General features: G+C 42.7%; 1 protein-coding gene across 2 annotated transcripts in view; it reads left to right on the top strand.

The window, feature by feature from the left end:
* The window catches only part of LOC126336691 (glutathione S-transferase-like), a 94,180-nt gene that overhangs the window by 16,165 nt on the left and 54,029 nt on the right, over positions 1-23,986 (top strand). The window contains exon 1 of one of the 2 annotated variants that reach the window (XM_050000643.1): positions 4,769-4,894. The exons of the other annotated variant lie outside the window; for it this stretch is intronic. The gene's annotated coding sequence lies outside the window, so the exon portion shown is untranslated. Of the gene's footprint in view, positions 1-4,768; positions 4,895-23,986 lie in introns of those variants that run through there. 2 annotated transcript variants of the gene reach the window in all.

Genomic DNA, 23,986 nt, shown 5'->3' with positions numbered 1-23,986 from the left:
CTACAAACAGATTTGAACAAGATGGAGGCAAGGTATGTATGGAAAGTTCTGAGAAAGCAAGTGTTCAAAGACAAGTTTAAGCATACCATCCATCTCTGGAGGGGATGCTGTCACTCATCTGCCACTGTAGCATTAGAACATCTCCAGACCTGTAGCTGTAGGATACCGAAAATTCATTTTTTTCTCTTCTGTATGGAAGTGCTTCGATTTCTGTTTGCGTAATTGTTCTGAAATGCCCCCATCTGTGCTTAGACAGCAATCTATTTCCAAACAAGGAGAATGCTCTTATGATTAAGGGTGTTTTCGCAAGTGGGCACAGGCTTTTAGCTGTGTGAACGTTTAACGTTTCTGAGAGGTATATTGACAGTAGGATGAGCATTTCACCATGAGGTGTGACCCACGCTGGGTATGCAGGTACGGCTAGACACGTCACGCATGATCTGTTAGAATTGCTAAGGAGAAAACAGTGTATGCTATTCTGGAACTGATTTCTGCAGCGTCACTCGGCAATTGGCTCTTTGCCAGACTCCAGTTACGGGGAGGGTTCACGTCAACAGTGTCGAACACATGCAAGCACAGACCACCTTGGAGCGTGTGCACTTTGAAAATAGGTCTTCGCTCCTGTCCAATGGCGTCATCAACGGCGCCTAGGTGATCACATATTTCGAGAGGAATTTCTCAGGTGCCAAGTATGAAGCGGATGCCGCAACCTCGTGCTTGAGGGACCCAAAAGTGCACCTGTGCTTGGCTTGGCAGTTAACAGCCACGTCACTTCGTGGGGGGTTGCCGCTAGCCTCCTATGCGGTCCAGTGGACAGGGGGCAGGTGGGCAATGCCTGTGTATGTTCTTTGCGTGTCTGTTGCATTATTTTGTGAGTAGGTCTGTAGGCTTTGCTGTGCACTATTTGGACAGTTTACGAGTACTGAGCGTGTCTACACATCAGACGGAATGGAAAACAGCGCTTTCTGGTGGCAGTACTGTGTACTAGGTCTGTTGGACTCTAGACCTCGTGGTGGAGACACGGGATTTCGGTAGTAGCTCAAATTGTTTAAATAAAGACTGGTGCATGATTTCAGCAGCTGATGATTAGCAAGCATGGTTGCAGAGTCTTTTAGGGGTTTGCATGTCTGTAGGCTGTGTGGCGTGACCCCAAGCATGTCAGAGTGTGTGTTTTGTATCAGTGTAATAAATACACTCCATCCCTAAATAAATTATTCCAAAATAAATAAAGTGCTCTCCTTCCTCTCTCCAACAGCTGGGCACTATTCAAGTCCTTTTCCCATGAATCCGTAGGAGATGGCGGTTGGATGACTTAGGTTAGTGGGGGTATCCCAAGTGACCTATCTTCCCGTGCATATCTTAGGTTAGTAGAGATAACCTTGGTGTGATGCATTATCCTGTTGAAATTTGAACTTCCCGCCATTTTTTCTGGTGGAGGGGTGAGGAGAGGAGGGGAGGGGGGTTAGGTTAATGGAGGTAGCCCAAGTGTCCTTCCTTTCGCGCCATTTTCTTAGGTTAATAGAGGCAGCCCAGTTGACCTATCTTCCCGCCAAAATTCAAACTTGGCGCCAGTTCCTAGGATACCTTTCTCCCCCCCCCCCATTTTCTTAGGTTAGTAGAGGTTGCATTGTCCTGATGGAACTTAAACTTCCCACCAGGTGTGTGTGGGGGGGGGGGGGGGTCGTAGCAGGGGGGTGTGGCACTTTCCATCATCTTGGATAACGGTACTTTGGGCCAGAAACCTCTTTGGGGCTGGGTGACATCACGGCCACAATCTTGGATGACGTCATCAACTGGCACCAGTTGATGACGTCATCGCTGCCATCTAGGATAGCAGTACTTTGGTGCAGAACTGACCTTCCCCCAATACTTACATTGATCCTGCAATATTAATCACTTGAAAATGTTACATAGTCAAATGTATTATCAAAACTTCATTACATGAACTAATTTTTGTTCATTACTGCCTTAAAAAACCTTATGTGACGGGGCAAACCAGTAACATCTCTGAATTTACCGTATCAAAAAACATTAAAACCAACTAAAAACATCGAGAAAAAATTGCGAAGTATTGATTGCTAGACCTGTGTTATTTGAGTTTTCTATTTATCTTAGTGGAGGAACTTCCAGTAGTTCGAATGAGGAAAAGTGTTCGACATGGGTACAATTAAGCCTCGCTCACTCGAAGCGCTACTGCGTACAACATTCTAGTGGAAACTGCCAATACGCAGGGGATCGACAATAAATTAGAAAGAGTGTGTTAAAAACATTGGTGTGGTTAACACCAGCATTGTATGGAATAACTAAGAAAGTGAGCTATTAAACTGCTGGACAACGGAAAAATACAAAGATAAAATTACGAGAACTAGAAGCACTATTATTCTTCATAATATAACGGTAAATAGAGAGTGGTCGGCACTAAAGTAGCGGAAGAGTGATGGAAACAGTGGTCTTGTTTGTGATTCACACCGGCATTATCTAGGGTCGTGCAAAAAGAAACATTAAATTGGCTGACGAGGGAAAGAAAGTTGCAGCTTATCACTGACAGTTACTAAGTCCATAAATGTTGAAGCACGTGACACGCTACCGGAATTCTTATTTCATGTGGTTGTCAACCATTCGACTGGTCGTTTTAGAGAAAACTGATAAATGGTCCCCCTTAATTTTTTTCTGGTGTAATTCAGTCCCTAAGCCGGGCTCAGTCAGTAATCCAACTGTCGAAAAGAGATTCCAACTGGCAAGATTACTTGACAACCATTCATGTGGGATCATACTCAAACGCCAATTTTCCGAGTTCAAAAGTGTGTAACGCGAGGCCCGTTCAAGGAGCTAGGAAACCAACTACTACTTCTCAGAATATTTTCTGCTTAATGAGATTTATCGTGAACAATGTCTCTTTCTCTGCGCAAGAGCTCTCTTCATGGAATCAATAGTAGAAACGCGAATAATCTATATGAAGACTAATAATCATTTAATTTAGTCCATAAATATGTCCGTTATTCAGGACCACACATTTTCTGTGGCTTCGTAACAATCGTAGAAAGCTTAGCTACTAATAATATACAGTTTAAGAGGTGCCTAAGGATATATTGGTGGACTACTCTTTCTGCCCCATTGATGTATTTCTTAGAAGAACCAGTTGATGTGTATATTATTAGTAATGTCATATAATGTGTTACATAAATTATAACTTATGTACATCTTCAGTGCAATAATGCAAACTGTGTATGTAAGTGTTGTAAACTAAGTACATTTATTTATGAGAAAGTACATACGTCCAAAAATGTACAATTCCACAGGAAACTTCAGCCAGAAACGGTTATTATCCGTTTTTCACAGCCCGACGACTACGAGGTTTGACAAAAAGAAGAGAGAGAGGGAGAGAGAGAGAGAGAGAGAGAGAGACTGCTTGCATTACCAATTAGTAAGCAATTATTTTTAGCGATGTACACTGATGACCGTTAAAACTGCAACACTAGGCAGCATCCAAATTGCCATGAACTGATGCTCGGATGTGCAAATCATTAGCATTTCATCACAACTGCACAAAGCAGATATGAGTAACGTCACATATACTCCATATGTAAGAGAACATTACACAGCGGGTTCCTTATTCAGGAATCGCTTCTGAATATTAGCTGTATGTGAGAAGATCGTATTATATCTCATGTAGGATGGAGAAACGTGTTGGAATACGACAGCGGCAGGGTCGTCAATAATCAGGACGTGGTTTATGTTCACGTTGATCGTGATCCCGCGAATATGAAATCGATAGATTCAGGAGCACAGGATCGTACAGTTGAGGCACGTTACTTGAGCTAGCAAATGGGCTTGTTTTACAGTAAGACAAACATCCACAAGGACAGAGCGCCGACGTATGAAGCACTACTGACTGTCAGCACAGCTAAATATTGACATCGTGATCTGACGTCAGCTTGCATGCAATCGTCTAGTCATGGGCCCTGCAGATTTAATAGTCAACGTCTGAGCTTCCTTCCAGTCTGCGGGATTATGCGTTATAAGGAAAAACGATAGATGTATACGTCATATTTTTTTCCTCCGGCAAACTGCTAACGAAAAATAACAACGTAACACCCAACTGCATATCAGTGTGTTTCCTGCAGCACGAGGAGAAACGGTTCTTCCTTTACGTATTAGCCATTTGTCAAGCTTGCAACTGACTGGACAGATGTCAATTAAGTCAACTCGTCCACTATTCCTTTAGCATCTCTCAACGTTAACAATAAAATGAATATAATTTAATGAAAAGCAGTTGTTAATAAGAACCTCATGTAGTCCACGACCGGTTTCAGCATTTATATCACATCATTTTCAAGTGAATCTGAAATTGCCATTGTTAATGCATAATTTTACATAACAGGAGATGAAAACTAGATAAATAACATAAAAAACAGAAATAAAACTTTCATTGTACTATAGTGAAGCAACGTCAAATGATAAAAACAGTAAAAGTTGCATGAATTGAAAAAATTGTATGCCCAAAGACATCTTTTTGTCTTGATTATAAAATCTTTCTACAATTTGATACATTGGAAGTATTAGCATGCTATAGCTTTTAGAAAAGTTGTATTCTGACGTGTAAAAATATCAAAATGCATGCTTTACCAACAAAAGAGTAATACTTTTTTTTTTTAGATTAGTCGCAGTGGACGTGACGTCAAAATGAGTGGAATGTTATGTCATCTAGCGTGCTAAAGTTGAACCACAGGGGACAGTAGAGGGCTCTGGTGTAGGTTAGACACACCGCAGACTGCTTACAAAAGCATATTCGTAAACATTTTCGAAGTTGCGCAGCATCTCCAAAGGACGTTGCCAAAACCGGTGTTTCTTAGTGTGTATTGCTCTTCAAGCGTGTTTTTTTAGGTTTTTCCAGGTGGGTATAAATTTCTGTTTCTTTATGTATGTCCATAAAGTATCCCTTCTTCGTTTTTGACGGATTACTAAATCGTTTCCGATGACTATCTTGTGTGAAGTGAGCTGCGTAGGTGCACTTACTTCTTACGTCTTTTTCGTTTCAATTCTGTATCTTACTTGTATTGCATTCTAAAGATCCTTACTTTTTGTCTGATATAGGTAGCCTTGCATTCAGGGCACTAAATTTTATGTGTGCCACAGCTTTGATATCAGTCTTGCGTTGTGTTAATGCCATATATTAAAAGACGAAAAAATGTTGTCTGAGATGTATATGCGATGTTTACATCATTTTTAAAGACTATGCAGTCTACATTAGACCTGCTCTTTGAAAGGAAACAGTACGAATGGTTTGTTATGTAGTACCCCCGTTTTGTGTTCGTTGATTCCTATTAGATTTAATGAAATTATAAATTTCTTCATCGACCATGCTGTGATAGCCGTCATTCCTGCGAAATTCCGTTTTTACTTCACTAGCATGTCGTGGCAGTTTAAACCTTGTTTTTTTTCCCACACACTCTGTCCCATGTACAGCCTAACAGACTGGTGTATTTAAATAGCCATGAAAATTGCATTTAACCATTTCAGTGAAAAATGTAAAACTTTTATGCAAAAGGTTAGAGTAATACCACACAACATATATATTAAAATAAATTTTAAAGATTAATTTTACGAAAAAACGCATTTAAACAGAAAGCTGATAAAAATGAACACAGTGTTACATGCTAATGTTAGTATTATGGAAACTCAAATATCTTGCACTCCAAACTTTACTTCTTGCTGTATCTTTTTTATTTTGTATTCTACATGTAATAATAAAACATGAAAATTTCACTACTACTTTGTAGGTTGTTTCCTTCACAGAGGTTTTGTTGCACTCACAGAACATTTTTGGAGAGATTAGAGTCAGATTGGTTTCTTGCAAAAAAGGCACGTTTGTATTCGTTTTTGGGCCACATGTGGGGCATGTTTTGCGTTTTTCTAATCGTTCTACAACGAATTCCGTTCTCTACACCCAAAACACTGTCCATGGGATACCGAACGAGATGCCGCAATGGTGAGCACACTGGACTCTCATTCCGAAGGATGACTGATCAAATCCGCGTCCACCCATCCTCATTTAGTTTTCCGTGATTTCCTTAAATCGCTCCAGGCAACTGTCGGAATGATTCCTTTGAAAGGGCACGGCAAACATCCTCCCCCCCCCCCCCCTAACCCAACCTCGTGTCGACGGGACGTTAAAACACTAATATACTCCTCCTCTACGGTGAATGGGTGCACGAAGTACACGGGGGAGGTCATAGTTAATGACTCGCTTTTTATGTGTGGTGCCACCAAGGAGTTAACAAAAATTAAAGCTACATTCCTGAGTGTCGCCTTTGTAGGAAAGGACAAACGCATTCACCACACTTATGTCCAACATGCGGAAAAAATGCAATTGGCCAACGATGGAAGAGGCTTCGACGACAATTTTTTCGACCATATATACTTCTAGCAAAACCTTTACTAAAGATTCAGTCTCTACACTTCTGTCGTCATCACATGTTTCATTCAAGGAATTCACAGGTGGGAAAACAAATTCGCCTTCACTTTCGCACTGTTCCTATTCTGAATTATGTTCGCTTTCAGTTTGGTTGTCACTATCTGATCCAATATCACTTCCTAAACTGTACACAGGGTTTTTGAAAACGTATCCTCAAAATCAGTAGACGAAGACCTGGCTACTGAATCTATAACGCAAAGTCGCACTTCCGATCTCAGAGACCGCTAACACGAAAGAACAGTAATAGTACAGGTCGACGTCGCATTCATCTACATTTATACTCCGCAAGCCACCCAACAGTGTGGCGGAGGGCACTTTACGTGCCCATGTCATTACCTCCCGTGCCCATGTCATTACCTCCCACAGTCGTGTATGGTTCGTGGGAAGAACGACTGCCGGAAAGCCTCCGTGCGCCCTCGAATCTCTCTACATTCGTGATCTCCTCGGCAGGTGTAAGTTGGGGGAAGCAATATATTCGATTCCTCATCCAGAAACGCACCCTCTCGAAACCTACTGACGAAGAAAATCACCGCAGCTCCAGGAAAGACCTGGAAAACGCTGTAATCTCCTACCTCGCCTCCATGCATTAGCAGAAGAGTAACAATAAACACTAGCGGTATGAGAGAGCGTACATGGGACTTTTTAGGTATGTGATAAATTCCAAAAGCATGTCTGTGTTGATTCATGGCAGTGGAAATATCTAAAAAATTAATGCTGTTTTTTCCGCTGGTGCTTGCCAGTAAAAACACTATTATAATGCATTTTGTTAAAGACATTTCCACACTGGTAAAATTCTTATGGTTGTGGTGGTGGTGATGTTTGGTTTGTGGGACACTCGACTGCACGGTCATAACGCCCGTACCAATCTTTACACAGTCTGTTTTCTTTTCGCAATCCATTCTAGCCACTCTCACAAATGATGATGGTGAAGATAATAACACAAACACCCAGTACCCAGGCAGAGAAAATCCCCAGCGTGGCCGGGAATCGAACCCGGAACCCCCGTGATCCAGCTCAGAGCCATTAGAACCATTATTCAAAGTTTTTCGAGCAGTTGCATACCGTACGAGAGCTCCTACCACCGAGCAGTGACAGACCACGAATCTGTCCTAATGAAGTTCAGGTCTCGTTATTTTTTGTTCTAATCTTCCACCAAACGCTTTGGTGCCTGCTGTTTATTCGCCGTTGAATCTACTGGTAACGGCACCAGTTAAAAAAACACATTAACAGTATATTTGGCATGAACAGAAATGAAAGATCGTTCCGGGTGGTTATGAGTTGTCGACTAGCATCTCGATCACTTTTGGTATCGAAATGAAGCGATCTTTAACACAGTGGGTAAGAAAGCAGGCGGCTTCGTCCCATTCCACGAATAGGGGACACAGCTGTTTCCTATTGCTCTTCAAAAGTAGTACAAATACAGTGTCCATTATTCAAAGCAGGTGTAGTCCGTTATGACTACACTACGATACGCACATATGTGTTGGGATAAATAAATACGCATCAGTATTCTTTAGTATAGCTACCTTGCTTCGACTCTGCCATTTCGTTATTATTATTATTGTTGTTGTTGTTTTCTGAAGGAACGTGATTCGTTGTAACTTGTAATGATATCAGTCTCTGTTGGAATATAAAAAAAATTAATGCCGAAACGATCGGACTTGTAGTGTTTTTCTTAGGCCGGTGCTCCGGTAATGTGTTAAGCAGCCTCGTAAAACGGAACCTCGAGTCGTCACAAACCCTCGAGAAGCTGGCAGTACTAAAGCAGCAGCATTTGTTACAACTATGTATGTCCATGTACTACATCCTTACGACACATTAGCGAAAACTGGGATGGGGCTCCTCCACGCCCGTACCAACGTGGTGACCAAACCAAAAGTTCTACTATCACTTCCATATAACATGTTAGTTTTCAAATCGTGAGTCACAGGATGTGGGCTGTGATGTTGTCCATGCGTCTGGATAGCATTACTCATTGACATGGACCATCAGGAGACAGAAAGTGGACTAAAGCGATCGAAGGATAGTGGGTGTAAGGGCAGAGGGAAAAAGTGCCAAGGTAAATAACCTCTGCGACAGTGGGACGGGTAATAGGGCAGTAGCGGCTTGGTAGCTGCGACAGTGCATGCAAGGTGTGGTTATGTTAGTGCGAGGTATCGTGCATCGTTACCTTTGTTGTTGCGGGTGCTCGTTATAGGGCCTGCTGCAGCTGCTCCGTCCCTGTAACAGTTCAAGGTCGTCACACATTAGTGGGTGATCGGTAATAGATCAGCTCACAGTGTGTGTGTGTGTGTGTGTGTGTGTGTGTGTGTGTGTGTGTGTGGTTGGTTTGCGTGCTGTGTACAGTACGGCTTCCCAGCGATTGCCTGTTTTTCGGTGGGCCGAGCATCTGGGGTTGGCAGTAGTAGCTGTGTTGCAGGGGCTCGCCAGTACTGTCGTGTTACCTTGCTATGGACCATAGATGTTTAGTTTCTTGCTAATAGTGTCTTTGGCCTATTATGTTTCCATATGTGGTTGTGGTCGTAGTTGTCCAGATAGAGGATAAACGGTTTACGCTATTGTCTCGTGTTTCTGTACAGTAAAATGGGTAGAGTTTTTGGAATACCTGCAAGATGGTATCTAGCCGATATTCCTGGTGATAATCCGCGCTTTGTATGTAGAGCGGAGCGTTGCTTATGGTTCTGAGTGCATTGTTCTGTATGAGTGGCAAGCGGCGCAGGCGTGTGGGCGCAGCGTATCCCCAGACGGAGCAGCATACGTCATCAGAGGTCTGATAAATGTGGTGTAGATGGACCTGGACACCCTGCTATTCAGTGTGCTTGCTACGCGTTTTTAAGCATGGGGTAGAGTTGTTTGAGCCTCGCGTTTGCTTTGTTGGTCATGTGTTTAATGTGGTCCCCCCAAAGTACTTTGCGGTCCAGCCAGACACAGAGGTATTTGACCTTCTCTCGGAAACGTACTGGGCGTGCATGTAGTGTTATTAGGTTGCAGTGTTGTTTGCGCAGTAGTTTCGGTCTTCTAGTGAACAGAAAGGCTTCGCACTTGTCGACGTTTACTCTTAACACGCCATTTCACCAGCAAGTCTCTGCCGCTCTCAGTGCAGTCTGTAGTCGTGAGTTAATGTTAGACGGCTTCCAATGTTGCGCGAGGATGGCAGTGTCATCCTCGTAGACTGCCACCGTCTTGTTGCGAAGTAGTCACTCCGTTAGCTGTGTGCTTCCCTTGATAGATCGCGCAGCTCCTGGAAAGCACGGCATCACAAATATAACAGATGCCTCTAATTCTGTGTCTTAAATTGCACATCTTAAACTCGGTTTTATGATCATGTTGGTCTGAGAATATGACTATTAATACTTGTAATCATATGTGCCACGAATGTCGTGCTCTGCCACCCTCTTTATGCCTGACGTCAACATTTTTTTCCATTTGTCTGTCTGTTAATTTTGGAAAATAAAGATGTCTTGTCCTTCTTTTGTTCTCCTCACACTCTTTCGTTATTCCTGTAGAGCACGTTGTCCTTGCTCCTCTGTTACACCAAGAAGGCAAACTTGTGTGTGTTCTTCTTATCATTCCTTCGCTAACCCCACCCACCCGCGGTCATTTTCAATGTTGGGGGGGGGGGGGGGGCGGGCAATTCGCTCCCCTCCATAAATCTGGAGTACTGAATTTTTATTCATTATAGAATTGTAATACACTTCCAGAAGTTATTTCCTGTGATTCTGTTAAAGCATTGGGTGGCCAGTAGTAGTGTGACGTGTTGTGGCTTTAGCAGTTGCTGTATAACTTATGTTTTGTTGCAACAATGCCTATGGACAATTATACCATTTTCTCATTGCGGCTTACACCTTCCCCCTCCACACTTCCTCCCCGGCCACGGGTAAATTTTTGCGGACACCCATACTCACTCCCGCCTCCTTCGCATCTGTCTTTCTCAACATTTTTCAGTCTTTCTTTACTTTACTCATAGAGTATCCTTCCTCTTCTCTAACTGCTGTTAATGTTGTTGTTGTCTTCAGTCCTGAGACTGGTTTGATGCAGCTCTCCATGCTACTCTATCCTGTGCAAGCTGCTTCATCTCCCAGTACCTACTGCAACCTACATCCTTCTGAATCTGTTTAGTGTACTCATCTCTCGGTCTCCCTCTACGATTTTTACCCTCCACGCTGCCCTCCAATGCTAAATTTGTGATCCCTTGATGCCTCAAAACATGTCCTACCAACCGATCCCTTCTTCTAGTCAAGTTGTGCCACAAACTTCTCTTCTCCCCAATCCTATTCAATACCTCCTCATTAGTTACGTGATCTATCCACCTTATCTTCAGTATTCTTCTGTAGAACTGCTGTTAATACTGTCACATTTTTCATTACAAAACAATGTGCTATTCTTTACTGGTGACTGCTGTTCCTAAAGTAATCTTAAATTTTAGCTGCACTGCTCATCGGAGCCCTTCGAGGACGTAGGTCGTTTTGTGCGTGGCAAGTTGTTATGGAAACGGTCACAACAGAGAAAATATCGATAGTGAATTCAGCGTAACGGATGAGCTGAATAAGATGTCTTCTCGCAGCACCCGGCAGATACACACCTAAATTTCGATTAGGGGATGTGGAGTGGAAAACTAAGATTTTTTTTCTTATTCATTGCTGTGTATTTAGGAAAACTTAGGTCGTACAGAAATAAATGTCCTACAGTAAGCAGGGTGTACAAAATGATGGATAACGGTGTACCTTCTTAGTTTTCATAATATATTGGCCAGTTTATTTGCGGCTTTGACTGTATGAGATTATTAGCACTGATCTGTGCATGTAATAAACCAGTACGACGCATATCCTGAGGTAACAAGGTATCATAAATTTAGTAATGGAGGTAACTGTAGAAGAAAGGGAGGTAGAGGGGGGGTATTAAAATAGTAGAGGAAGGCCACTAAAGTTAACCAGGTTCAAAAGAATGTAGGTTGCAGTGGTTAAGCAGAGATGAGGCCTGCACAGGATAGACTAGCGTGGTGAGCTGCATCAAACCAGTGTTCAACAAACTTTTGCGCGGAAGTATAAGAAGAGATCCATTGCTCTTTGAGTAAGCTATTGGCAAAAACAACTGTAAGACGTCTAGTAGTAAGGAGCCAGAGCGTCCTAAAATGGAATGACCGCGTGAAACTGATTATATGAGATGATGATGCCAGAATCGGATCCAGTGGAAAAATCTAAAAGAAATGTAATTGGTAGATGATCAACGAAGTCCAGTGATAAGTGTTACAAGAGACGCAATGTGTGTCACGGAGTTGTTTACTGTCGATATTCCGAGAGCACACTTACAAGGAATAGGCAGGCAACATATTATTTCCTCCCTCATATGTCTTGCAAAATGATCACGACGAGAAAATCAAAGATATTAGATGTCATACGGAGGTTTATCGACAGTTACTTTTCTCGTACAGTATTTGCGAATGTAGTAGTGAAGGGAGAGAGATAATAGTGGTACAAAAAGTGTCCCCTCCGCCACATATCGTAGGGTGACTTGCGGAGTATAGATGTAGATGTATAGGCAGATAGAGAGTAATACGTATGTGTTCCTCGTTCCGTACGGGAATGGGCCAGGCCAAAACGTTGCTGTTATTCACAGAGTACCCTCTGCCATGCAGTAGAAAGTGGCTTGTAGAGTTTGTGTGTAGATGTATCTTGGCTACGTCTCGTTTTGTATTCTGAAGAACCTGTTCGAAAATCTACATCTTCTTGATACTCTGCAAATCATATTTAAGTGCATGACAGAAGGTTCATCGAACCACCTTCACAATTCTTTATTATTCCAATCTCGTATAGCGCGCGGAAAGAACGAACACCTGTATCTTTCCACACCAGCTCTGATTTCCTTATTTTATCGTGGTGATCGTTTCTCCCTATTTAGGTCGGTGTCAACAAAATATTTTCGTATTTGGAGGAAAAAGTTGGTGATTGGAATTTCGTGAGAAGATTCTGTCGCAACGAAAAACGCCTTTCTTTTAATGATGTGCAGCCCAAATCCTGTATCATTTTTGTGACACTCTCTCCCATATTTCGCTATGATACAAAACGTGCTGCCCTTCTTTGAACCTTTTCGATGTACTCCGTCAGCAGTATTCTAAAAAGAGGACGGACAAGCGTAGTGTAGGCAGTCTCCTTAGTAGATCTGTTAAATTTTCTAAGTGTCCTGCCCATAAAACGCAGGCTTTGTTTAGCCTTCCCGCAACATTTTCTGTGTGTTCCTTCCAGTGTTAAGTTGTTCGTAATTGTAGTACCTAGGTATTTAGTTCAATTTACGGCTTTTAGATGATACTGTTTTATCGTGTAACCGAAGTTGAACGAATTCCTTATAGCACTCATGTGGATGACCTCACACTTCTCGTTATTTATGGTCAATTGCCAATTTTCGCACCATTCAGATACCTTCTCTAAATAGTTTAGCAATTTGTTTTGATCTTCTGATGACTTTATCAGTCGATAAAAGACAGCATCATCTGGAAACTACCTAAGACGGCACTGCATAGTTCAGAAGCCGGATCAAAGGGTAACTGGAACAGATAGGTAGTGATAAGACTTCCTCCCGAAGCAGCTCCACCAATGGAATGGTGTCTTTTTGTTTTGCTAAGGCCTGGAGAACAGTGTGTGTAGCGTCCGGAAAGGATCACAGCTAGCAGGTGTGGTTAAAATCTCGGTGTCGTCTGCGCTGGTGAAAATTGGTTCCTGTGCTGAGGAGACAGCTCTGTACTTAAGGTAAGAGTACATTGTGCCAGTAGTGTCGGTACTGCAGGTCAAAGACAGCTGAATAAATCTTTGTAGCTGCTGTTCTCCGCGCTAGGAGCCTTTGAATTACTTACTATCAGCAGCATTACTGTACTTGAATTTATCCACGTTGTATGGAACTGTTTGAGGTCTGTGACTGTATCATACACTGAGGTGACACAAGCCATAGGGTAATGATACATATACACAGATGTCTGTAGTATCGCTTACACGAGGTATGAGGGTGAGTCCAATGAAAAACTTAAATTTGTAATAACAAATCGAAATTTCACGCCGTTATCTTGTAAGTTGGTAAGGGTGCTACAAACAACGTGCAGAATGGCCTGTAGGTGGCAGCGTAGTGCAGATGCACATATACCGTCACAGTATCAGCATAAAGATGGCCGCCCCACTTGCGACTTGCACCAGGGAAGAACAGCGTTCTGTTATTCGGTTTTTGCATAGTGAAGGTGTGAAACCTATTGAAATTCATCGACGAATGAAGGTTCAGTACGGTGATGCATGTTTGTCACAGCAGCATGTCTACGATTGGAGTAGGAAGTTCGCAAATGGTGTGGTTCCAGTGGAAGATGCTCCTCGTCCAGGTCAGGCACAACGAGTTGTGACTCCACAGAACAATGCAGCAGTTGTAGCCGTACTGAAGGAAAACCGCCGAGTAACACTGAATGACATTGCAGCATGTTTACAGATCAGTCATGGGTCAGCACACCACATTGTGTATGATGTGCTCCAGTTTCACAAAGTGTCTGCAAGATGGGTGCCACGGCAGTTGACTCCTGAAATGAGAGAACGACGTGTTGATGCTTGTGAAGAACTACTTCGGCACTTTGAACAAGGAGGTGATGGCTTCCTTACAAGAATCGTTACTGGGGGCGAAACCTGGGTTCACTTTCGCCAACCGGAAATGAAGAGAGCGAGCAAGGAATGGCGCCATTCCTCATCTCCAAAACCAAAGAAGCTTCAAACAGCAGGAAAGGTTATGTAGACTCTTTTGGGACGAACAACGCGTCATTTTGGAGCATTACATGCCTAGAGGGACCACTGTCACCAGTTCGTCATACACAGAACTAAAAAATCGTCTGCGACCTGCAATCAAATCAAAGCGACGTGGATTGCTGTCAGCAGGTGTCCTTTTGCAACATGACAGTGCAAGGCCACACACTGCCCGTACAACAGCTGCAACAATTACAGACCTGCATTTTGAGTGTCTTCCTCATCCAACATACTGACCAGATCTTGCCCCCAAGTGATTTCCATGTGTTTGGACCACTCAGAGACGCAATGGGAGGAAAGAAGTTCCGTTCTGATGAAGTGGAACGTGAGTGGTTGTGCGGACTACCAAAAGAATCTTTTTCTAAAGGAATTTATGCACTTTGTTAGCGCTGGAGGACTTGGATTGAGCGTGGGGGAGTTGATGTTGAAAAGTGATACGGCTTTGTACCACTTCTGCACATTAAATAATATTTAAAAAATATTTAAGGTTTTTATTTCACTCACCCTCGCATAAAAGGGCACTGCGTTGGCAGAGTTGTCATTTGTATTCAGACGATTCATGTAAAAAGGTGTCCAAAGTGCTTATGGCCACACGACGGGAAATAAGACTATTAACGCGGAATGCTAGTTGGAGCTGGACGCATGTGACATTCCAGTTCGGAAATGGGTAGAGAATTCAGTATTCCGAGATCCACAGTGTCAAGAGTGTGCCGAGAATACGAAATTTCACGCATTACCTCTCACCACAGTCAACGCAGTGGCTGATGCCCTTCAGTTAACGATCGAGAGCAGCAGTGTTTGCATAGAGTTATCAATCAAGACAAGCAAGACTGCATGAAATAACCGCAGAAATCAATGTGGGACGTTGACGAACGTACCCGTTTGGACAGTGGCCTTAATGGGCTATGGCAGCAGACGACCGACACGGGTGCCTTTGTTAACAGCACGACATTGCTTGTTACACTTCTCCTGGGCTCGTGACCATATTGGTTGGACTATAGACGACTGGGGAACAATGGCCGGATCAGATAAGTGCCGATTTCTGTTGGTAAGAGCTGATGGTAGGGTTAGATTGTAGCATAGACCTCACGGAGCCATGGACTCCAGTTGTTGACAAGGCACTGTGCCAGCTGGTGTTAGCTGCATAATGGCGTGGGCTGCGTTTACAAGGAGTAGAGAGGGTCCTCTGGTCTAACTGAACCGATCATTGATTGCAAATGGTTATGTTCGTTTACATGGAGACCATTTGCAGCCATTCATGGACTTCATGTTCCCAAACAACTATGGAATTTTTATGTATGGCAATATTCCACGTCATTGGGCCATAACTGTTCGCAACTGTTTTAAAGAACATTCTGAACAATTCGAGCGAATGATTTGGTCACCCAGATTGCTCGACGTGAAACCCATCGAACATTGTGGGACATAATCGAGAGGTCAGTTCGTGCACAAAATCCTACGCGTGGCTATAGTGGCAGCAGGGCACGGTGTTTCTGCAGGGGACTTCCAATAACTTGTTGAGTCCATGCCACGTCGATTTGCTGCACTGCGACTGACAAAACGAGGTCTGACACGATATTAGCGGGTATCCCATGACTTTTTCCATGTCATTGGAAGTTTATGAAATTTTTACTAACTGAAAGAGTCAGTAAGTACTTCCCAACATGCTACTGGAAATCCTGATTATGGAAATGTTCTCTGAGGAATCTGAGGTAAAAGTAGGGCGTCCATAGTAAGTGGTGCACTGGGACATGGGTAATCCGTGTGAAAAGTGTGAAAGGGTTACCGACGCTACGGAGGCGATGCTTCGAGCTATCGTCCAACCTATGCAGCAATCGTAAACGTCGGAACAGTGTTGGGGACTGTGCAGTTAATTAGCCAAAGCACTCAATAACACGTCCATCTGCATCTGCGTGTTGCAGGAAAGAAGATAGACTTGGCCTAATTGTTGTTGTATTACGAGGGTTGAATGAAAACTAATACCTCCACCTTCGTTAACTGGGTTTGGATGGAAATATTGTGATAAATCAAACGCGGAATTGATCTTTAGAATGTGATCTTTAATTACCAATATGCTCTTTTCCACATAATCACCAGCCAATTGGATACATTTCTGCCAACGTCACGGAAGAAGTCCACACTCTTTCCGCAACCACAGCCCCACAGTTCTCTCAACGTCTTCAGCAGAAGCATAACGGTGTCACCGCAGACAGTCTTTCATTATCGGAAACAGATGGAAGTCAGGCAATGCTAAATCTGGACTGTATGAATAAGGCCACACGATGGTGGGATTCAGTCACTGAAGTTCTGCTGTGGTGACACGTGAAGTTTGTGGTTTGACATTGTCATGCTAAGGAAAACATTTCCCGTTTCCTTTCGTACGCTTGTTAGCCGTCGTTTCAGAGTTTGCAGCGTTGTAATGTAACGCTCTGAATTTATTGTTGTTCCACGATCAAGGAAATCAACATGGATAACACCATCTGCGTCCCAGAACAGTGTGGCCATGATTTTTCCAGCTGAGGGCTGCGTCTTGAATCTCTTTTTCTGGGGGCGAGTCTTTGTGTCAGTATTCTATGGACTGACGTTGCGTCTTCGGGTCGTAATGGTGTACCCACGTTTCGTCTCCAGTCACAATTAAATGGAGAAAGGCGTCACCTTCATTCTCGTAACGCGAGAGGAATTCCTGGCAAATTTAAAGTCTGTGCACTTTCATTTCAGGAGTCACCATCTGGGGTACCCATTGTGCACTGATCTTCCGATAGACAAGCAAAGCAATAACGTGACCCACACGTCCTTATGAAATGCCTGTGATTTCTCTCTGAGTGATACGACGATCGTCGTGAATCAATGTGTCAACATTTTGCTTGTGAAACTCGGTGCTTGCTGTCACAGGACGTCCGACTCTTTGTTTCTCACACAGGTCAGATGTTCCCGCCTCAACATCTTTAAACTTACTGGCCTAACGACGTACAGTACTCATATCAACACAATCACCATAAACTGCTTTCATTCTCTGATGAATCTCCTTTGGGGTGCCAACAGTAAAATTCGGAGGCGGTGGCGGTGTCATGGTGTGGTAGTGTTTTCCATGGAGGGGACTTGCACCCCTTGTTTTGCTTGGCACTATGACAGCACTGGCCTACATTGATGTTTTAAGCATCTTCTTGCTCCCTCTGTTGAAGAGCAATTCGGGGATGGCGGCTGCATCTTTCAACACGATCGAACATCTGTTCATAATGTACGGCCTGTGGCGGAGTGGTTACACGATAGTAACATCCCTGTAACGGACTGGCTTGCACAGAGTCCTGACCTGAATCCTATAGAACACCTTTGGGATGTTTCGGAACGCCAACTTCGTGCCAGGCCTCACCGACCGACATCGATACCTCTCCTCAGTGCAGCACTCCGTGAAGAATGTTCTGCCATTCCCCAAGAAACCTTCGAGTACCTGACTGAACTTATGTCTGTGAGAGTGGAAGTTGTCATCAAGGCTAAAGATGGGCCAACACCACATTAAATTCCAGCATTATCGATGGAGGGTGCCACGAACTGTTACGTCATTTTCAGCCCTGTGTCTGGTTACGTTTGATCACGTAGTGTATCTGTTGTTGGTATTGTTTGTTGTGCGACTTGTTCTTCTCTAGTTAGCCTTGAAACATCTCACACAAATTCAGAATTTTTCATATACTGGGTGGTAGAACAGGCACATCTCCGGATTATAAAATAATTTTTATTTGGATTCAGCTGTTGGAGGTGCTGTACTTTCCTTGCCAGACAAGGGTTCGCTCTCTCCTAAATAAATGAGACAGTGTGGCTACTTAAACTTGAAGGGTAAAAAAAGTTCCCTGATACTTCCAGGTATTGGGGGGAGGATGAGGATGTCACAAGAAGCTCCTGAAACATGAATGGTGAGGGGGGGCGGGAGTACGGCATCTTACAATAAGTTTGCTTTCCACTCGGCTGTAGTTTAATACCTTTTAAACATCGATAATTTATATGGACTAATATTCAAATAGTTCGCACACTTGTGAAATACAGAGGGATTCCGAAATGAACGGACTTCAGCTGTTTATTACAGGCGGACTATGGAAGCAGATTGCACACGTCACTGGATATAGGAAGGTTCAAAGTTTTGTCTTAAATAAATGCCCACGCCCCCCCCCTCACCCTCCCACCACACACACACACACTGCACCATACACACACTCAACATGAGCACTATGCGTTGCTCGAGAAACTTCAAAACGGCTTTGTGTGAAAACATCTCGGATGCACTCGACATCATCAGACTTTCGTGCCCGACCAGTGGTGTTTCCTTATGCATACGCAACCAGCTTCCAAAAATTTTGTATAGCATTCATAAACCTACTTGTGCAGAGGCGGCTTCTGGCCGAATCGATGCACGTTGCGCTTGAACAATGGATTGATTTCGCACAAATTTCAACACAGAAAATGTCACTTGCGGTGTTAGTCTCCAAGTTGCTGAAAATTAACAATATTGCAGCTGGGTCTAAACTTCGAACTTGCCTCTATCCAGTGACTTGGCGTCATGTGTTTCTATCTTTAGTAATAAACTTCTCAAATCTGTTCCTTTGTGAATTATCCGGAATTACGTGATTTAAAATTTGTGATTCATAAATCTCAGTATAATCAAATGCCATCATTAAGCTAAAAACAAAGAATTCCTGAAATTCCCTGAGATTCCCCTGATTTTTCGAGGTAAGATTTAAGTCTGAGAATTTCACGTTTTACAGGAGACATTCTAACCTCTGAGAGCGCAGCAGTTTCGGTTGCGCAGTGGAAGGAAACAGACTCTCTTTAAACTTCATTCCAGAACTTGGACTTAATTTACCAAAGAAAAACAAACAAAAAACCCAAAATATAATACTGGCCATTAAAATTGCTACACCACGTAGATGACGTGCTACAGACGCGAAATTTAACCGACAGGAAGAATGTGCTGTGATATGCAAATGATTAGCTTTGCAGAGCATTCACACAAGGTTGGCGCCGGTGGTGATACCTAAACGTGCTGACATCAGGAAAGTTTCCAACCGATTTCTCATACACAAACAGCAGTTGACTGGCGTTGCCTGGTGAAAGATTGTTGTGATGCCTCGTATAAGGAGGAGAAATGCGTACCATCACGTTTCCGACTTTGATAAAGGGCGGATTGTAGCCTATCGCGATTGCGGATTATCGTATCGCGACATTACTGCTCGCGTTGGTCGAGATCCAATGACTGTTAGCAGAATATGGAATCGGTGGGTTCATGAGGGTAATACGGAACGCCCTGCTCTAGCTTGACAACACTGAAGTCGCAAAAGGTGGTAGTTTGGGGTTAGTGGAATGCACGCTGCAGGGCGTCTGGCTCGGAGCTGTCCTTCAAGAACCGATTTGTAACAATTCGTTGTGTCATTGTGTTGCCAAACGCTGTTCGTATCGTTGCAGCAGATGTAGTACGATGCCCCAGAACGAAACGGCGAACACGCTGGGCGTCTTCTCTGTAGTGTCACGTGACCGTCGGGAGCCCAGATGTGTTGCGACTTTACATTCCAGGGACCACCGCTGCCAACTATTATATACAATGGTTACATTCTTACCCAGTCTTTCTGCAGTGTTGTAGAAGGAGCATCCAGATTCTCGTAGCTCTATTACAAGACTCTGAGAAGTGGTGATAATAGCGTCCTTGTCGCCTAAAAGGAATTCTTGACTAACGTTAACTCAGCACCCAGTCTCAAAGGTAACTAAAGCAAACATGATTTGCATTGTAGCTGCTTGCACCACTCTTACGTGACTGGCGCGAAATTTAAATAGACATCAGCTTTTAGACATAGAAACACGCATATGAACTTTCGTTTATGTCGCAGAACTCGTTCCTGCTGTTGCAGTTTCATTTTTCAGTCAGTGCATTTTTTAACTGCCATGACGATCTGTGTACGTCCATGAATGACGAGTAAATGTGCTTAGTCGATTGCATGCGTGAATGAGTCCTAAGACTGGTTTGATACAGCTCCCCGCACTAGTCTATCCTGTGCATGTCTCGCCTCTGAGCAGCTGCTATCGATTTAAGCCTGCTTACCGTACTCAATCATCGGTCTTCCTCTAACATTTTTAGAACCTCCCTCCTTTTCCGTCCATTACCAAACTATTGAACCCTTGACACTGCAGGACGTCTCCTATCAACTGTCTAGTTGTGCCATAAATTTCATTTTTCTCAGTTGAACTCAGAACCTCCTCATTAGTTACTGATCAACGCATCAAATCTCCAACACTCTTCTGTAGCAGCACATTTCAAAAGCTTGTAGTCACTTCTAGTCCAGACTGTTTTCGACCACATGTCACTTCTATACAAAACTACGCTCAAGACAAATACCCTCAGACAAGACTTCATGTCACATACTTTTATATTATTTGTTAACAAATTCCTTTTGTTTCAGAAATAGTTTTCCTTCTATTGCCAATCAGCAATTTTTATCAGTTAATTTTGATGCTGCTGAGCAACGGTCAAACAATCATTTTTAAATGAACACACGACCATGTGACTGTACTGTTGTTTACTTGATTACGACCCAGGTTTCGGTCTTCTATACCAATTTCAAGTGACTGAGTTTATGTCCTGCATTATATTTATATGTTCATGACAAACCCAATCACTTGAAAATGGCATAGAAGGCCGAATCCTGGTCTGACCTTAAATAAACAACAATACGGTCAAATGGCGATGTGTTCATTTAAAAAGTTATTTTGTTGCCCAATTAGCAAAAGTCATCTACTACGTTTAGTGTGCTATTCCTGAGCTAATACCCTCGCCTGATTTGAATAAGCCGGCCGGTGTGGCCGAGCCGTTCTAGGCGATTCAGTCTGGAACTGCGTGACCGCTACGGTCGTAGGTTAGAATCCTGCCTCGGGCATGGATGTGTGTGATGTCCTTAGGTTAGTTTGGTTTAAGTAGTTCTAAGTCTAGGGGACTGATGACCTCAGACGTTAAGTCCCATAGTGCTCAGAGCCATTTTAACCATTTTTTTTATTTGATTCGACTACATTAGAGTACCCTTGTTTTTCGTTTCTTGTTGTTCATGTTTCAATCCCTTCTCAAGTCATTCCATTAAGCTGCAGTTCCAAACCTTTTTTTTCCATCTGCAACATAATTATTGTATCTTCAGCAAACAAAGTTTTTATTGCTTCCCCTGGTCTTGAATTTCCTTTCAAAATTTTAGGTTTGATTTGTTTGATTGTTATTCTTTATTTCTATTATTCGGAATCTTTTATTTTTTATTAAATTGAGCCTGAAACTTACGTAATAAATACTTCGCGTGAAGTACGATTTGCAGTATAAACAAAAATTAATTTCGGAAATGTAATCCACTGAATATTAAAAGTAAAGCTTTTGAACAACGCGCGTGACTGACAAGATACATTCAGAGGGTGCGTACATTCGCGTGCGAGTGGTTGCGGTCTGATGAGAAATTTTCATTAACACACTCGGAGATTGCGAACGTACATTCAGAGTAGAGGCACGTACCTTCTATCATTCTCCGTGGCCTGGGTAAAAGAATGGCAATTATTTAAATCTAAGAGTATTTCTTTTGCATCGGACTAGTATTTTTATAAGAAAAGAAGATTGCAGGTTCTGAATGTCTCGGCAAAACGAATCGGAAGTAATTTTAGCGGCCACGAAAGGAAAGTAGAGAGCACAATCACGTACCTCTATTGTTGAGCAGCGCCGTTTTGAAGATCTTCGGTTCCATCTAAAACTCGCCTTCTCTGCTTAACATAAATACTCCATAGGCATGGGAATAAGGCTTGTTGTGCGATGAAAATAATATAGAACACATATCGTGTCTTTTAACTCATTCATTTACTACACACACACACACACACACACACACACACACACACACACACACACACACTAGTAATTAGACAGTACGACATCCCACCAGCCCATCAGAACAAAAAGTAGTCGTTCATACAAGAAATAAAAAACGAAAGGCGAAATTGTTCCTATGTCTCTCAAAGATAAAAGTTTACCAGATATTTCTCTGGTGTGTCACTGGAACAATTTTTCAGTACCTCTGCGATTAAATCACAATATTTTCAGTTCCTTTACATCGCTCCCTTGGGCGAATTGTCTGAAGAAATGTCAATTTTGCGGGCAATGAGCCCAAACACTTTGCACACTGGTAGTCCTTGACTGTTATTCACACGTAATGGGATTGCACTGTCAGTGTCTCTCTCCCGATCACTTCATTCTACAAACATGGTTTTGATGCCAGTTTTGACACATGACAATGAGGACAAAACATTTATATAAGGATACATAGAACACATGTAAAACACACATAAACTTACATACTATACACACAAAATTATTACATCGTCCTTGACACAAAATCATCATATTTGGATAATTGTTACATCCTCCTATTACCTTCTTTCTTCTCTCTTTTTTTTATTGTATACACAAAATTATTTTATTATTTCTTGGTACATCGCATTATACAAAGGTATTACATTGTTTTATACATAGTCTATCGCTATATAAACAGTCTTCTTTTACACTTGCTGCTCATAAAATTCATAATTCCTAAGTCTTTTTTTTTTTGATTAAAAAAAAATTTTCAGGAAAGTCACATATTTATTAGTGTTCGGATCTAGATTGTGGGTTAATAGTCGTGTCTGGGGCAGCAAGAGGCGTTAGCTCTTGCTTAGAGTTGGTTCTGCTTTCCACTGCTTCTCTCTTCTACGCCAAGATCTGCTTAGTGACATCCTTTCCGTATTTTACTATTGTCTCGTCATGGGTAATATAAACATGTAACAAACAAAAATTCACATGGATTAATACTTAGTCTAACTTAATACTAATACATATATATACATATAAACATAGGCGTTGTTCAAAGGTAACGTGGGGCGTGAATCATGAGCTGGGGTAGTCAGACTTTATTTCGGGTTTCAGGAATCTGTGTTTCTACATGTCTTGGCACTAAGTTGGGTGTCCATTTAAACGTAGATTTTGCTTTGCATTTAAATTGTCCTTCTATGTTATGCCGTTAGCCAATAATGTGTCATATGCACATAACTGCACTCGCAACAATCAGTTTGGTGGCGCGCTGCGCGCCATGTGGAACTCGGCAGTTGCGCGGGCCCACCGCCGTAAAGCGATGCCGCGCGTCTCTGTCCAAACTTTTCAGTGTCTCGTGCAGTGTTCGCAGAGTTTGCAAAAAAAACCAACCGCACTTGTTTCCACTTGCTGTACACCTTGGCTGTGGGAAGGGACCACTCGGTGCCTCCGAAGTCCACTGCACAAAGGTAAGTACTGCACTTCACTATTTGGCTAGCAACGGCACACTGTCCTATGTAATACACAAACACTTGTACCGCCGCAGTCTTCGTCGATTCACTATGTCTCTTTTACCTCGAAGGAAAAGGTTCGTGATATGAAACGTATTTTCACTTGTCTATTTGCATATAGCTCACAGGTCACTGACACTGAATAACATTGTCACACTGTCCTGTCCATTCAGAAACAAAACTGTAGCTCATGATATCACTAGCTGTCTTTTATGATAAATGCCCACGTTCGTTATTTGTTCCAGCGATTTTTTACTGAACCTTGTCGGCGTACCTTTTTGCTCATAACATTTTTATTACATAAATTGGTAGGTGATTGTGTTCTCAGAAAGTACGTGCCTCTAATACTATATTTCGCGATCGTGACACTGTCTGACATCTCATAGAG

The sequence above is a fragment of the Schistocerca gregaria genome, chromosome 2 (assembly GCF_023897955.1).
Source record: "Schistocerca gregaria isolate iqSchGreg1 chromosome 2, iqSchGreg1.2, whole genome shotgun sequence".
Classification (NCBI taxonomy): domain Eukaryota; kingdom Metazoa; phylum Arthropoda; class Insecta; order Orthoptera; family Acrididae; genus Schistocerca; species Schistocerca gregaria.
The sequence above is the reverse complement of the archived record's forward strand: the minus strand, read 5'-3'. Positions and strand labels throughout refer to the sequence as shown.